We start from the raw sequence: 17,226 nt of genomic DNA on the forward strand, positions 1-17,226 counted from the left end.
AAGTTTTAGGAACTCTCCAAGTAAATACTTGGTAATTTCTCATTGATAGAACAGAAAGATGCTGTGTAGATAATAAATAAACATATAACTATAAGATTACCCAGTGTCCTTTTCACATTTTGTATTCTTTAAAGTATTTAGAATACTGTACTCTGTCTTACCTTTTCAACCAATGACCTCTACTGAAATGGGTCAGTGAGAAGCATGTTTACTGATGTGCAAGTTCAGCAATGAGGCATGTCCTTGTAACTACAAACCTCTGGAAAGGAAAAAGTTGCAGAAGAATCTAGAAACAGCCAGCCAGAATACTTCTTCTAGCATAAACATTTGTGGAGTTGATTGTTTGTAAATCAATATTGTGTGATGGTTTAGCATTTTGCTAAAACACAAGTTGCAAACAAGACTAATACATAAAGGAAGAGGCAGTGGAACAAGGTTGATGAGCTCACAGACACAGACCACACTATACTATTTTCTCTAATTGTTATTTATGGAATTAGGTCTTAGAGCGTACATTACTATATTATCATGCTATTACCCAAATGGTTAGCAAAAAGTGCAGTATACAGTGGTAGGATCTAGACTTTGAAAATGTCAAGGATCTACAGTAATGTAGTCTCCGTTCAAAGAAATTAGAAGTTGTTACCTTTGAAAATAAATATTTTATTAGTTATGTAAAAGCCACAACTGCCAATGAAGTCATTACTCCTAAATTGAGAAACTGAATATGTGCTGTTAATTAATAATTAGTATACCGCTGCTGGAGCTTGAGCTCAGGGTCTTCTAGGTAATTCCCCTACCACCTAGCTCTATCCTTAGCCTCTGGATGCCTACTTTTAGGTGAGCATTCATGTGCAGTAATCTCTATTTGATTTAAACTATGGTAACTTTTCTATAGGATTAAATACAAAATAGTTATATTCACAGTAGAATGACTCAAAATGAAACCCAGATCTACATGTGTTTAGAGATACATACACAATATTTGTATAAAGACATAAAGTCATAATCTATTCTGAAATACTGCAGCAGCTAAGGCTGAATGGACTCATGTCCTTTTTAAGTGGATATTGTGGCTGTGCATAACAACTCCAAGAAATCTGATGTCCTGATGCTTCCTGTGGTTAGATGCAAAACTTCCCTTGGCAGCTTGAGACACAAATGAGGTCAGAAGCAGATGATGGCACAGCCATAACTCAGCCACAAAACCCTCCTAACAGCTACTCTAGCTGCAGTTACCACTCTGTCACCTGATGGGCTTCTAGACAGGACACTTCAAAAAGTCTCTTCATTAAGCTTAAAGGAACTGCCACACAGACTCACATGAGTCTCATAAGCATATCACAGCTACTAGAAAACCAGGGTTCCTGTGGACAAGAGACCTACATTCTACATACTGAAGTCTTTGCTACATTATCAGTAGCCTTTCAGTCACAGAGGTGTGCTGGCTAGCTTTAGGTCAAGGTGATACAAATTAGAATAGTTTTGGAAGGGGAACCTCAGATAACAAAATGCTCCCTCTAGTTTGGCTTGTAGGCAAACCCTTGTGTTTTTGGTTTTTTGTTTTTGTTTTGTGTGTGTGTTGTGTTTAAGTGAAGGTTGATAAGAGACAGCACTGCTCATAGTGGTCCATGCCCCTCCCCATGATCTAAGTGCTTTAAGAAATCAGGCTGAATAAGCTATAAGGAACAAGCTAGTAGTAAGCTGCACTCCTCCATGGCCTCTCTCAGTTCTTGCTTTGAGCTGCCTCTTTGACTCACCAGGATGATGAACTACAAGCTGTAAGGTGAGATAAGCCCTCCCCCCCCCAACCAGTTGCTTTTAGTTATGGTGTTTTAGTACTGCAGTAGAAACCCTACCAGACTCCCCCCCCCCCCCCAAAAAAAAAAAAGTACCAGAGATTGAAGTGTCGTTCTGATAGAGAAGAACCTATTTTGAGCAGGATTGTGGAAGGGTTTTGAAACATTTAGATTGGAATATCCATTGGGTGCTCAGAGCTCAGTGAACTATTTGGTGGTCATTTAGAATATTGAGAGTAATGAGACGATGGAAGCTCATGAAGTTTCAGAAGGAAGTTTTGTTAGAGTCCCTTAAAAACTCTTGTGATATTTCACTTCTGGGCATATACCCAAAAGATGTTCCAACATATAACAAGGACACATGCTCCACTATGTTCATAGCAGCTTTATTTATAATAGCCAGAAGTTGAAAACAACCCAGATGTCCCAGTACTTACTCAGCAACTAAAAATAATGACTTCCTGAAATTCACTGACAAATGGATGGAACTAGAAAATATCATCCTGAGTGAGTTAACCCAGACTCAAAAGAACACATGTGGTATGTACTCACTGATAAGATATTAAGCAGAAACTCAGAATACCCATGATACAACTCAAAGACCATATGAAGCTCAAGAAGAAGGAAGACCAAAGTGTGGATGCTTCCTTCAGTCCTACTTAGAAGGGGGAACAAAACTAGGTGTGGTGGTGCACGCCTTTAATCCCAGCACTCAGGAGGCAGAGGCAGGCATATTTCTGAGTTTGAGGCCAGCCTGGTCTACCCAGTGAGTTCCAGGACAGCCAGGGCTACACAGAAACCCTGTCTCAAAAAAAAAAAAAAAAAAAGAAGGGGGAACAAAATAATTACAGGAGGTGGAGGGAAGGATTTGGGAGAGAGAGGAGGGGGAGGGGAAAAGCGGGCAGGATTCTGTGGGGGGAGACTGTAGAAATACAGAGGGTCAGGAAATTGAACAGAGGAGTATAGCATTGGGGATGGGGATCTAGGGGTAGCCACTAGAAAGTACCAGATGTCAGGGAAGCAAGAGGTTTCCAGGACCCAACAGGGATGACATTAGCTGAAATACCCAACAAAGGGGAGCGAGAACCTGTAGAGACCGTACCCAGTGGTTAGGCATGCCCTCCAGTTGAGGGATGGGTCCACCTACCCATCTCAAAAGTAATAACCTAGAATTGCTCCTGTCTAAAGGTAATGCAGGGACAAAGAGTAACACAGAGAGTGAAGGAAAGGCCATCCAGAGACTGCCCCACCTAGGGATCCATCCCATCTACAGACACCAAACCCAGAGACTATTGCTGATTCCAAGAAGAGCTTGCTGACAGGAGCCTGGTGAATAGCTGACCCCTGAGAGGCTTCACCAAGGCCTGACCTGACCAATACAGATGTGGATACTTGAAACCAACCATCAGACTGAGCACAGGGACCCCAATGGAGGAATTAGGGGAAGAACTAAAGGAGCTGAAGGGATTTGCAACCCCATAAGAAGAACAACAAAATCAACCAACCAGACCCCCACCCCCAGAGCTCCCAGGGACTGAACTACCAACCATAGAATACACATGGAGGGACTCTTGGCTCCAGCTGCATATGTAGCAAAAGATGGCCTTATCTGGTATCAATGAGAGGGGAGGCCCTTAGTCTTGAGGAGGCTTAATGCCCCAGCATAGGGTAATGCTAGGGCACTGAGGGTGGAGTGGGTGGGTAAGTCGGGGAGCACCCTCATAGAAGCAGGCAGAGGGGGGGGATGAGATAGGGTGTTTGCAGAGGAAATTGGGAAGGGGGATAGTATTTTAAATGTAAATTAATAAAATAACCAATAAAAAAGAGTAAAAAGAATATGTGGAGTCTGGTCAATTGGAGCTGAAGAATCATCTCTGACTAAGAAGACCTCAGTGTTGGTCTAGAGAGATGGCTCAGTGGTTAAGAACAGACTGTTCTTCCAGAGGTCCCGAGTTCAATTCCCAGCAACCACATGGTGGCTCACGACCATCTGTAATGAGATCTGATGCCCTCTTTTGGTGAGTCTGAAGACAGGGACAGTGACAATGTACTCACATACATTAAATAAATAAATAAATAAATAAATAAATAAATAAATAAATAAATAAGTCTAAAAAAAAGAAAAAGAAAGAAAAAGAAAAAGAAGACCCCACTGAAGTAAAACCTTTGCTTTGCTGGGACAATAGATACTGGTCTGCTGAGACTAGAGGAACCACTGTGATTAAGAAGAGACCAGCATCACCAAGGCAGAATCTTCTGGGAAGTCTTTTCTCAGCGTCAGTACATGGAAGCTGTGATCCAAAGGCTGAGAAGGCTGGACCTTGTGCTGGCAGCCAAATGTGGTAGGCTAAGTGTCATCCACTTGGTACTGCTTATGGAGGGAGGCATGAAGGTTTCATTGAGAGAAACTGAGGCTTGACACTATTCTTATAGGGATGAATCGAAGTCCCTGAAGAGAGGTCAGTAGAGAATGTGCGTCCCCAGTTACAGTAAAAGACCTAGGATGGAAGGAGTCATAGAGAGAGGCTTGGCATCATGTGGCGAAAGCCCAGGAAAAACTGTTGGAGAAAGTGCAGCCTGACTGCAATGGATGCCAGAGCATTATGAAGATATCAGTGTGCCGGAACTACTGTCAAGGCCTGCAACACCCAGGCAGTGGAGCTGGCCTGAGCCTAGGGAATGCTGTATGTGTGCTGTGGAGGGTAGAGCCAGAGAAGTGACCCAAACCAGTTAGAGAAACCCAAAAGACCATGAATGAATCTCAGAAGTCGGACTCTGAGCTTCATACTGTTGGGCTTTGCATCTTCTTTGATTTCTTTTTTTAAAAAAAAATTTATATTTTTTAAAAAAATATTTAAGTATACTGTATCTGTCTTCAGAAAGCCCAGAAGAGGGAGTCAGATCTCATTACCGATGGTTGTGAGCCACCATGTGGATGCTGGGATTTGAACTCAGGACCTTCGGAAGAGCAGTCAGTGCTCTTCAGTGGTCTTCAGCAGTCAGTGGTTAAGTAGCACCACTGAGCCATCTCTCCAGCCCCCTTCTTTGATTTCATTGTGACTATTCCCTGGATCTTCTCTATTGAAAGAAGAAAGAATTCAACCTATTTTGACTTTACTAGGATTCTAAAGTTAAGAAACTTTGAACTTTTAAAGAGCTTTGGGATTTTTTTTCAGAGAGACTAGGATAGTCCAAGACTTTGGATAGTTTAAAGAGGCTGACATCTTAAATGGTTTCCATTTTTAAAGACGGTGGGACTTTCACGTTTACAGTGTGTTTTCTTTTGTAATATTCACTCATATGACATCTTAAGATCGACATGAAAGAGAAAAATGATAGTTTAGTAGTGATCTATTTGTGTGCCAAGTTGACAAGGGACCAAGTCTGATGGTTAGTTTCAGGCCAACAAGCTAGAGTCATTTTGGAAAAGATAACTTCAGTGGAGAGCGTGCTCCCGAATAGATTGGCGTGTCAGCGAACCTATAGTGCATTTTTTTTTTTTTAAATTGAAGAATGATATGCAGGGGCCACCCATGGGCAAGTGGTTTAGTGTGGTAGGTGTCATACTATGGGCAAGTGGTCTTGGGTGCTATAAGAAAAGTTGAATAAGCCAGGAGGAGCAAGTGAGTAAGCCGCATCCCCTCCATGGCCTCTGCATCAGTTCCTGCCTCCAGGTTCCTGCTTTGAGTTCCTGCCCTGGCTTGTCTGTCTGGATGATGGACTACAATCTGTAAGATGAAATAAACCCTGTGCACTTCAAGTTGCTTTTGGTCCCGGTGTTTTCTAACAGCAATAAAGACTCTAAAACATAAGTTGATGTTGATGTTTCTGAAATTGTTTTGTTTCAAGTTTGTCAAAAATGGAGGTGACAGGGTCATGGGATGAACGTATGGGTGTTTTTAGCCTTTGTCCCCCTCACCTCCAATGTCTTCTATGTTGCAGTAAATCTCCTCCCAAAGATGCCCTGGCAATGAGAACACAACACAGTTAATATGATTATATGCTGTGCGCCTAGATTGGGCAGGTCTACCACTACACTACCATCTTCCACATCTACGAGACCCCTTAGAACTTGTGGTTTCTCCAGGCCATGTGCTTCTGCTCTGCTTTTCTCCCTCCTCTGTGTCCTCTCCCTCTTCCATTTTCTCCTTCTTCTCTCTCCCACCTTCTGCTCCACCTTCTCTTTTTTTTCTGCCCAATCATCAGCTCTCCTTTATTTTACAAATTAAGGTGGGAAGCAGGTTTACAGGTGATCACCTGAGTGCTGACTCATTCCTTGTTCACAACCAGAATAGAATTAACATAAAATATAACTAGCCCCAGGCTATCCACCACACTTCTATCTGGGTACATTGAGCTTATGGGCATCCATTGCCTCTGATTTCATCTAAGCTGACACTTAGTAGACATAGCATATGGAAAGACAACAGAGATCTAGGTTCCAAGCAACTATTTTAATGTCTAAGAAGTTTCACTTAGCTATTAGTTAAACTCCCACTTTTTCCCCTCTCTAAGGGAGCATTTTATTTTATATAAAATGAAGATATTAGGTCAAAAAGCACATATTGAAGTAAGTAATAATTTAACTCAACTAAGAGCTCTCTTCTAGTTGCGAAGAGTAAAAGTCAGATTAAGCACAGGAACCTTGAGGGCAAGAATGACTTCATCTACTTTTATTGTGTCTCCCAGGCCTGGTTAGTTCTCTGCACATCATATTTCCTTAGCAGAATCCTTAATGCAGTGCTGGAGAGGTAATGGATTAGAGGCATAGAAATAAAAAAGTCTGCTAGGGAACTTCCTTTTCGACTTCACATCTGTAATAACCTAAACTGAGTTCTCAAATACCTGGCTTTCGTTAGAGAAACTATGAAGCTGAAGGGGGAAAGAGTTATAAACAGAATATTGACCATTTGAAAATAATATTTAATTATAATAACAGAGTAGGCATATCTAAATTTTTTATTTCTTCTTCTAAACTGCCCAAGAAGGTGTTTTACACAGTAAAAGTGCTCAGGAAATTTTTGTTTTTATAAATGTAATTAGGTGCCAACAACACTCACGTTAATGAAGGAAGTTGATGAGGCAGCACTTGGGCAATTACATACAAGTACATAATCCTTCTCGGTGTTTTATAGCTAGGCTTTATTTGAAGTTATCAAGTGGCTGCATTTGACCTGGTTGTGTGTAGATGTCCCTGCTGCTTTCATTCTTGTTATTATGTAAGGTAGCAATTTTGGGAAGACAGCCATGATCACCTTCTCTATAAAGCAGAAATGACAACTCGGTAATAAAATAGTCTATCAGCTCCCCAAGGTAGATATGGAAGAAAAAAAATATCTGTAGGGGTTAGAGAAATAAGCAGCCTAGGAATTGTTTCCTCAACAGCAGACAAGTGGGTACATCTCATAGGAAACATGTGGGACGGTTTTAGTCATAAAGGCACAAAAGATTCTTAAGTGCACTGCAAGTGTGGTATGACAGGAGGAATCAGAAGACAGTAAGCCTAGATTTGAATCTTAGTGGTGCCGGGCTCACCACTAAGCCCGACACCACTAAGATTCACGACTGTTAGTGAGCACTACCTGTATCAAGAAGTAAAGACATGAAAGTCATATAGACATGGTTATAAAATTCCAAAGAGGGAAGACTGACCTCTAATGACCTCTAATGATCCAGATGGCCACCAGACCTGAATGGACCTTGTATAATTCCAAGGGGAGAGGGGCACAGACTGATGGGTTATGTTCAGAGTTAGGTGAGTTCTGCTGGGTGCCAGTGTTCTGAGGGCTAGCAAACCACAGAGGGTACTCAGTGTAGTTCATCCTTACTGCATTTATTCTCCAAGGAAACATTTAGATGATTTGGGACAAAAGCGATGAATACACTTGCCAAAGATGCTTATAATTTATTAATGAGACTAATGGGGCACATGATTATTTTTTTTAATTTGTGTGATAGACATAATTTGAAATATTCTTACTGGGAGGTACATTTGGAAGGTTAGATATTGGGAAGTCTAATTTTTGGGTGCTGAAAAAAGATTTATGTTCTTAACAAGAGATTTAATTAGGCCTCAAAATATGCAAAGTAATTTCCCTGACTCCTTCCCTCAGAATTAATTATAGATTTCCCTACTGGTTCCCAAAAAGGCATTATATATCATGACCCAAATTCACCTAGTTTCTACCCTTATCTCCCAGTATGTCCTGGGTACATGCCTAATAAAATAGAATTTACATTTCTATTCCCTAACTAGTCTGCTTTTCTGACACAGTACATTGCCTGTGCCCTGGGATATCATTAACTTTACTAGACTTTTGTCTCTTCCAAGGTGTGAGTCAGGGCCCCCCAACCTTCATGGATTTTTCATTTATCTTTGAGAGTTCTGGTTATTTTTCCTGACTCCCTATTGCAATGCACAAGTTATTTCAAAGGAAAACATTCAGAACAATATAAAGTTAGTCTTACTTTTTTCTGTCTTGCTTTTTTCTTGTCACAGGTAACCCCCACTCCCACACCTGCACCCCTCAGATTTAATTTTGGTGGTAGATGTCCTTATGTCTGACCAGGAAATTGTTTCATATGAAGAAATAGCACGGATGGTGAGGACCAAGGATAGAGGGAGCTGGTATGTTCTACATGGGACTTTAACATTTAGATGGGGATCTTTAGAAAGCAGCAAGACATAGAAGTCTGAGATAGGGCTGCTACTTAAAGGTCCCTGCAGTGGGGTGAAGGCTCAGGCCAGACTGGAGAACGAGTCCAAGCTACTTATGCTGATTGAAGGTGACCTGCCCAAAGGAAAGACTATTTTCCTTTTGGCTTCTCTGTCTGTCTGTCTGTCTGTCTGTCTGTCTGTCTGTCTGTCTCTCTCTTTCTGTCTGTCTCTCCCCCTCCCCTCCCCTTCTTCCTCTCCTCCTCCCTCTCCTTCCTCCCTCCCTCCCCCCCTCTCTCTTTCTTTCTTTCACCCATTTCAATTACACAATCATGTGACTTTCGAGAGTGCCATTACAGACTTGGGAGTAGCTTTAGGGTATGAGAAGTGATAAATGTAGTTTAAGAGAAAAACATGAGCTGCATGATCCTTTGTTCGAATCATTGACACAGTTTTCTCATGTTTTGTGTTTTACTTTAAATTAGAAAGGCACATCGTTTAAACACTAGTAAACAAGCAGCTCATTCATAAGACAGCAATCTTTAGCTTTGTTATACAGTGAGGAATAAAAACCAAATGTGTACAATCTTCTTCTTTTTTTCTTTTTAAAGATTTATTTATTTATTTTATGCATATGAGTACCCTGTAGCTGTCTTCAGACACACCAGAATAGGGCATTGGATGCCCATTACAGATGGTTGTGAGCCACCATGTGGTTGCTGGGAATTGAACTCAGGTCCTCTGGAAGAGCAGTCGGTGCTCTTAACTACTAAGCCATCTCCAGCCCGTGTACAATCTTCTTATCAGAGGCTCTGCTCCATCTAAGTGAATGGTATGTATTTGTTGTTGTTGATGATGCTGATGCTTTTCCACAGGCACCAAGACCCCCTCCACATCCTTGTTATCATCATCCTGGGAACTCTTTCTAGAACATCGAAGTGACATAGGTTGGCGATAGGCTATTCTAACTGAGACCTTTAGTCTCCTCTAGTAAAAGGTATATATGTCTCTTGAATGTTTCTTCCTGAAAACATGAATTTCACTTTCAAATATTGATATTTACATACATACCCTTTCTTTCTCTAAGCAAATAATAATAAATAATATGCAATATTCTAAAAATGAGAAATGTAGAGGTTAGGCCTGGTATTGGTCACAGTCCCATGCTCTCAGAAATAAGACTCAGACTCAAAATATATTTACAAATGCCTTGGCCGTTTAACTAGGCTCTACTCTGATTAGATCAAAACTAAAGATAACCCATTTATTTTAACCTACATTCTACCACATGGCTGGTTACCTATGCTCAGGTACCATGCATCTGTCTCATCTCATCTTCCTGGGCTGATCCTTCGCCAACTTCTATCCCTGAATTCTGTCTGCCTCCTGGATGTCCAACCTTCCATTTCCTGCCTAAGCCTTAGGCCATAAGCTGTTTTATTGGCAGGTGATAAATTCATAAAATATACAAGATAATCTCTTACAGAGAATCAATGAATCTGCCCCTTTTAATGAATCTCAATGTTTTGTGCTATAGTAGTCAAACTCTAGCAGAATTTTTACTCACGTACTTTGAAAATGCACTTTAAGCTATTTTGAAATCTGTTATCAACCAAATGGACCACCTTGCGAGTCCCACTTACCTGCATGGCCATCCATGTTCACAGAAGATTCTTTTCTAGTCTAAACAATAGAACTCAGCATTAAAAAATTAATCATAATAAACGTAAAAACGGTATTCATTAAATCTTGTGATAAAAATGTACCTGAAATTATGAAAAAGCTGTGTGATTTGTATAACTGAACTATATTTGTCACACTTAGAAAACACAGAAGACTCTGCTCTTACAGAATGGCTGTTACAGAATGGCTGTCTGGGAAAGGCAGGAGCTATCTTCTTGGTTCTTTTCGTCCTTGAGTTTTTAGAAATCATTGAAGTTCCCATGGCTCTCAGAGAATGGAAGGATAGGTGATATAAATATGGATAAATAGGTAGATAGTTTTCTTGATCTTGATTTATGCACGCACACATGTGAATGCACATATGCACACACAATTTGTGTATCAATGCATTTAAGAAGAGACAGAGCTGGAGAAACGTGTTATAAGACTTTATTTTTCTCATTTATTTGAGAAAATCTTGACAGAAAGTTTCTATCAATCATTGAACAAGAATGGCAGTTATTAGGACTACAAATTGAAAACTGTATTGCAATAGAAAATGGGAAAATGAGATCTGTATTAAAAACTGTTTTAGACCTGTTTCATTCAGAAACACAGATCCTTATATTAAACAAAACATCCCTTAACTCGAAAGTCATTATCTCAAAAATGTAAGAATGTCTAATGATCATCCTCCAACCCCAGTTCACCCCTTGCAAATGACAGAGTCTTATATATTAAAAGGAAATTAATTTTAAGTCTATCTATTTTATGTGTATTCTTAGAAGATATTTCTCACGTAAGTAACATCAGGAAGAAGGCTTTACTGGAAAATGAAGCATTCTCTAAAGCTTTTGACTTTATTAGAGGGAAATAAAGCCTGTTCCTATCCCATAGCACTCTTCATAATGTAAGGGAATCTGTGGGACATACATGTGGCACCACAGAAGGACCACATCCAGGTTGTGCCGACTCACCTCCTCTACTTGTCACAGCGGTCTTTGGAGGAATTACTTGCCCTCTCTAAACATACTTTCCCCATCTATAGAACGTGTACTATGGGACTGCTATAGTGTTGAAGGTTATAATTGACAGAGTGTTTAATGTGGAAAGATCATGCTGAAAAAGAAATCACAGTTCTTTGGGTTGCCAAATTGCTTGCACACAAGGTAGACTGATTCTAGGTTTGTCCCCAAAGGAAGATAGTAGTGCTTACCAACTAAGGACTGTCATAGCATCAAATTAATACTGTATTTTCTGTTTCCTCAACATTGGAGTTACTGACAGTCATACACTCTCTTAGAAATGACCACCACACTCAAACTGTGATTCCACTGAGATGGGTTTGGAAAGAGCCCACCTTGCTGATTTCAGGGCAGATGATAAAGAGGGGAGGCCTGGGACGTGTTGCAGCTCTGAAGGGAAAGCTTCCTCTACAGAAGTTCTGCTCTAGGTGAACCGAAAGTTTCCCAACGTCAGTGTAACAGCTCTGTTCCAGCGGGGGATAGTCAGGAGCCAAGGAATGCCACAGTGTCACACCCCCACAACTGTGCCACAAACCTCACACGAGAGATTTATGGGTAGGGAAAGATCCAGAAGGATGGTTGCTTCTCTTCCATCATCAAGCAGCGGATGAGTGGATAGAATTCAGGATATATATATATATATATATATATATATATATATATATATATATATATATATACTTGTGGGTGGGTGGAGCTTTCTAGTGTAGGCTGGGATTGGAGGGATTATGTGGCCTGATTGTGGGGACAAGCTTGGGGATTGGCACTTTTTTTTTTCCCTTGGAAAGCTGTGTCTGGTGACTCTCTGGACTCAGGGCTGGGACAGTCTTTAGAGTGGTTAGAAAACAGCCATTAAGGCTGCTAAGGAAGTTTGGGGGTAGCTCCTGGCAACTGGGGCTCCTCAAGTTTGTGTGTCGGGAAGCACTTCCATGCCTTGATGCCTTAAGGGTTTACAAAGTTTACAATATTTACAAGGGAATCATGCCATGGAAATCATTTCCTGATGCTTGAGTGGTCTTGAATAGCCAACAGTCCTGAAGAGTGAAAAAGCTAACAATTTATATGACTCGTCCTGGTTTTCTAGAACACGTCTTCACTTTCTTTCAAAATATATTTCTTTTGAGGTGTTTCATTCTGATCTTAACAACTTTAGTGTATTTTTCTTGCACAAATTCCCTTAGTTTTCAATTCTATTTCATAGACTGTTTCCTAATCCTCACTATATTTCTGATAGAAATAACATCATTATGAAGAACAGTTTGTGATTTTGTCATCCTCACTATCAGAATGATAGGTTTGAAAGAAGTTGATGCGTAGATCTTTAAATGCCAAGTGGTTTAGATGCCTGATCTGTTCATAAAGCAACCCTGCTGTCACAAACAACAAAGACGCAATGCCCTGGCTATTTAAGGAATCATGGTGCATGCAAAACTATCACTATGGAAACCGAGTTAAGTGTTACTGCAGTAAGATGATGCTGTGTGATAATCTGCTCCAGTGACCAATAGATTTAAAAACCAACTGCAAACTAGTCTGTCCAGCTGAAAAGTCAACAGGCTTAGTGAGAAAAAAAAAAAATCCATGTCTCTCATTTGGGACAATGCTGCATCAAAAGGATTTAAATTGAACTTAAAAGTTTCTGTCTTGAAGGGGATCCAGATTCAATTCCTGGCATCCATAAAGCAGCTCACAACTATCCCTTACTCCAGTGCCAACTTCTGACTCTGTAGGTTCCAGGCAAGCATAACACTTACTTACCTTCAGACAAAAGGCTCATACAAATAAAATTAAATAGATGAAATGCTTTTTTATAAAAGCATTACTAGGTAACTGATTTTGTGATAGGGAAAAGTTGGAACCCTAAGACTGAGAAACTAGATAAGATAGATTAATAATGACTATTTAATCAAACCTCTAATTCTTGACAATTATAATCACATAGCTTGGGGTCAGGTTTTATAAGGTTCAGTGACTTTTTAAATACAAAACCCTAGAATCTGATTTCTGGATTCCACACCTGTTCTAGCATTATTTGCCTTCGAGCAAATATGAATAATGAAGCTGACTCGGCCTTACTTTTCTCAGGTGAATTTTGATAATAATTGCATCATGTCCTTAAAGCACCGACAAATAAGAGAGATGTGGCTTTGATACTGTTTCTTTCCTCTTTTTTTCTCATGCCCAACACATGACTTTTTTATAGATTGAACTGACTTCTAAAATCAAGGTTAATTTTTTAGTTATCAATAATATTTGGCCTCTTCTTTATAATGTATGTATTTACATGTATATGTATGTGTGCATACATGTGGGAGTCGGAGGACAAACTTCTTGTCCTCTATAGGATCACCTTTGGGAAAGGGTCTTTAATTGAGTTTCAAGTCACCAGTTAGGCTGAGCTGAGCCTCAGGGATCGTCCTATTTCTGCCTATCCAACTCTGGGGTTACTAGCATTTACCACCAACATCTTGTTTTTCATGATATGGAACATTATATGTAAATACACCCATACAGTATACAGTAATCAAACTATACAAATTAATATTGGCTTCTTCTTAAATGTTATTCTTTCTATGTAGTGTATGGAGGCCAATTGTGTACTACAAAATAACTGTACCATTAGATATTTTGAAAACTTTTCCATGGCTTCATTCTTCAATGGTAGAGGTATGACTTTCTTTCCATTACATCTTAATGAAAAAAAATTTCATTATTGTGTTTGAGCTGACACTCAGCCTGAACTATCAAAATATTCCATCCACTGCTCTACTGAACTTTACAGGCTGTTACTGTGGAGCTCCATATTCCTGTGAGTTTTTATAGAAACTAACTGTAGCATGTTTCTTGTGGGCTAGGAAGTGATGTGCCATGAGTATTGAACTAATTCCTCAATGAGAATGGTTGCAATCTTGGCACTAGTTGATAAACTAATACTCAGAGGGCTGTTCATATTGTTATCCATTGCCCATATATTATACAATAACTTAACACTTATGTGTATACACACACAAATGTTGTGTAACTATAAAGATCTCTTAATATGATGATTTCTAATAACATTACATCATCTTCTAGAAACATGACACAATTTCACCCTTTTCACCGTTTCTTTTATGTCTGAATGCAATTTCCCTGTATTTGTATGCAGAATTTTCTCTATACAATCAGATAATGACACCCAAGCTAATTATTGTGTACAGTGCTGTGATTAACATGATTGAGCAGGTGTCTCTGTGATATGGTGACTCAAAGTCTTTGAGTATACAGTACACTCTTTGAGAGGTAGGACAGCTGGATAATATGGTAGTTATACTTATAGGTTTTTAAGAAATGTTCCTTACAGCTAGAGAAAGTACCCAAGGAGCTGAAGGGGGCTGCAACCCTGTAGGTGGAACAACAATATGAACTAACCAGTACCCCCTGAGCTTGTGTCTCTAGCTGCATATGTAGCAGAAGATGGCCTAATCAGCCATCACTGGGAAGAGTGGCCCCTTGGTCTTGCAAACTTTATATGACCCAGCACAAGGGAAGGCCTGAGCCAAGTAGTGGGAGTGGGTGGGTAGGGGAGCAGGGGTGGGGGGGGTATAGGGAACTTTCGGGATAGCATTTGTAATGTAAATAAAGAAAATAATAATAATAAAAAATCCACATTAAAAAAAAAAGAAATGTTCCTTACAATTTCCATAGTGGCTGGATGAATTTACATTTCCCTCAGCATGTCTAAAGGTTTCTTCTCTCCCACATTCTTGAAAGCATCTGTTGTTGTTTGATGAACTATTTTTTTTTTAAAAATAACATTATATAAGTAAGAAAGTAGACTAAATGTTAAGAAAAATCATGTCTGAATAAGACTTTTTAAATCTAAAATAAATGACTATTGAAACTGATCAATAATAAAAGGTGTAAACAGAGGAAATGATTACCTGAGCATGTATGAATGATAAATTTATTAAGAAAAGGTGAATTAATTATAGTAACCATTTAGTACATTGCATATTCATAAGAATCATTAAAATGTAAAGGACAAATCACACCCATGTAACATAATTGGTATATCAGAATGACAAAGATGTGTTTCTGACTCATCTATAAACTAGCTGTCATGATTACTGCATATTTGTCACAGGCATGATAGTGAGATACAAGGATCCCTAAAACTTGGAAAGGCCTACTCTGTCTATTTAAATACACTGTATATAAGGCTGGATGCTTCCTGACAGTTGCTACATATTTTGATCAAAAGAATTTAAAGTTATTTTTAATGTAATCAGCTGTGTGCTATCTGTAGTGACTGGCTATTTAGGGATCTTTCTTTCTTTCTTTCTTTCTTTCTTTCTTTCTTTCTTTCTTTCTTTCTTTCTTTCTTTCTTCCTTCCTTCCTTCCTTCCTTCTCCTCCTCCTCCCTTTCCTCATCCCCTCCCTCACTCCTCCTCTAATTTTATTTTAGTAAAGAACACAGTGAAAAGAACAAAATGATGTTTATGGTAGGACATAAAACTTGGAAATAATATAACTACATTTACAGTGTTCAGAGGAGGAATTTTAAATGATTTGAGGACAAATACTAAATGATCAGAAAGAGCTATATGCTCTTTCCCGAGCTTCCATTCGCTACATCAAACAAGAGTGCTCCAAGTCAGAGAGGGTGCTCCCTTTGGATCTGAGGAAGAAGTCAAATCATCCTTGTTTTTTATTTAAATATCTTTATCCAAAATATACAAAGAACTAGTCAAATCATTCATATTTTAAAAAGATCTTTATCAAAAATATACAAAGAACTCAAGAAGTTAGATTCCAGAAAACCAAATAACCCAATTAAAACATGTGGTACAGAGATGAACAGAGAATTCTCAACTGAGGAATTTCCAAAAAGAACTTAAAGCAATGTTCAGCATCCTTAGTCATTAGAGAAATGCAAATGCAAATGACCCTGAGATTCTACCTTACACCGATTAGAATGGCTGAGATCAAAAACTCAAGGAACAGCACATACTGGCAAGGGTGTAAAGAAAGAAGAACACTGCTCTATTGCTGGTGGGATTGCAAACTGGTACAACCACTCTGGAAATCAATCTGGCAATTCCTCAGAAAATTGAAAATAGTTCTACTTGAAGACCCAGCCATCTCACTGGTCATGTAGCCAAAAGTTGCTCCACCATGCCAAAAGAACACATGTTCCACCATGTTCANAGCAGCCTTATTTATAATAGCTGAAAGCTGGAAACAACCTGTATTCTCTCAACTGAAGAATAGATGCAGAAAATGTGGTTCATTTACACAATGGAATACTACTCAACTATAAAAATTGAGGACATCATGAATTTTTCAGGCAAATGGATGAAACTGGAAACTATCATCCTGAGTGAGATAACTCAGACCCAAAATGTCTGATGTGTACCTTGTACTTGGTATGCACTCACTGATAAGTGGATATTACCCAAAAAGTTCAAAATACCCATGATACAACTCACAGACCAGGTGACGCTTAACAAGAAGGGTGGAAGAGAACATTGGATCCCATTAGAGATGACTGTGAGCCACCATGTGGTTGCTGGGAATTGAAATCAGGACCTCTGGAAGTGCAGTTAGTTCTCTTAACCACTGAGACATCTCTCCATCCTGTCAAGTCATTCTTAATGATACTTACGTTTTAGTGCTTTTAACATTCAAAATCTCTCCCCCTACATCTCTTCCTCCCTCCGTTCCTCCCTCCCTTCCTTTTTCCCTTCCTTCTTCCCTTCCTTCCTCCATTCCTCCCATCCTGCCTCCCTCCCTTTCTTCTTCCTCTCCTTTTCTTCACTCCCCTATCTTATCTCATTATTACTGCTAGATTTTATATGTACAGGAGGGTTGCCTGCATGTATGTTTGGTATGTCTGTGTACTGTGTGGATATCTGTGGACTTGACACCCAGATGAGGTCACTGGATCCTGTAGAACTGTAGGTTCAGGTAGTTGTAAGCCAGCATATTGATTCCTGGAACCAAACCTGTGTCCTCTGGAAGAGCCATCAGTGCTCTTAACTGTCCAGTCATATCTCCAGCCCTCTTCTGTTTTCTCTGTTGGTAATGAAGAGATAAAAGTACT

Source organism: Mus pahari, chromosome 9 (genome assembly GCF_900095145.1).
Source record: "Mus pahari chromosome 9, PAHARI_EIJ_v1.1, whole genome shotgun sequence".
NCBI lineage: Eukaryota > Metazoa > Chordata > Mammalia > Rodentia > Muridae > Mus > Mus pahari.